Genomic DNA, 1228 nt, shown 5'->3' on the forward strand with positions numbered 1-1228 from the left:
GTGGTGATGATGGTGGAGGCGGGTTCAAGTTTTTACCTGAATGTCAGAAAAGGTTTTGTTTCCTGATGCTGACATCTTCTTGAACTAATTGATGTCTTTTGAGAAAATGACGTATCTTCAATGATTCCCTGAAACGATTTTGGTCAATCAACAAAACAATGGTAAAGTCGATCCTGCCCCCCCCAACACACACACAGCCTGTTCTTCTTTGCCTCTACAGGACATCAAATAATAAAAAAAAAACTCATTGTGTTACCAAGTTTGAGAAATTATTTAGGTGACTGCCATATTTGAGACAACCAATTCTAAGAGGATGAGGAAGCACAGCATTGAGAAAGTGTCACTTGCTGAGGAGATCTCATAAAGATCTACTGCCAGAAACATGGACAGTGTTTAATATGTTCTACAGCTGTTTGACAACCATTTGATGGAATTCTAATGAAGAAAAAGGAAGAGAAGGTGCAGGGTGGGGGGGGGAGCAGGTGTTAAGAAACAGGTTAAATACCCAAGATGAACTCAAATTCCAAATTCCAATTATATATTTGTCCACATCAATTAAATCAACCTTCTCCCTGTTTATAAAAATGGTGCCAAGCTGTAATCCGAAGTGATGGCAGCAATTTTAAGAGAGAGTAAAGTCAGTTTATGAAGGAGTTGCCATTTGCTGTTGCAAGAAATAATGAAATACATCTGTAAAAGAATCCAAACCCTAACTCCCCATTTATTTTACCATTTCAAAAGGGAAAAGTGATGGGGGAACATTGGGGTCATATATTTTGCAGCAGGCTTTGACCCATCACAATACGTTCTGTATTCAAAGTCAATTCTGTTTTCCGATTTCATTTTCCTAGAGGTGATGGCCATCCAAAGCCCTCTTTCCTTAAAAATTTGGAGTTGTACTGGGGCAAGGGTTCAACAATAAATAAGGATCTGTTGTAGAGTCAGTAACAATGGAGAAACTACAATATTTAATGTAGTTTCTCTCTTCTCCGAGTCCCCCTCCCCACACCAATATTGATTGGAGCGAATGTTTATCAATAAAATATGGAGTAGGTATGTGGCGGTCGATTGAACTCACTTTCTCCTGCTACAAAGCTGTCCTCTTCTTCTACATTGAATTTTAAACATTGTCTCAGTTGAAATTCTGTCCAACTCGACATTGTCTGTCATTTTTCTGCAGTCTGTGAAAGAAAGAACCAGTCAAGCACTGTTCCACCTCACTTCATAC

This window comes from Octopus bimaculoides, chromosome 2 (genome assembly GCF_001194135.2).
Source record: "Octopus bimaculoides isolate UCB-OBI-ISO-001 chromosome 2, ASM119413v2, whole genome shotgun sequence".
In the NCBI taxonomy this organism is placed as follows: Eukaryota; Metazoa; Mollusca; class Cephalopoda; order Octopoda; family Octopodidae; genus Octopus; species Octopus bimaculoides.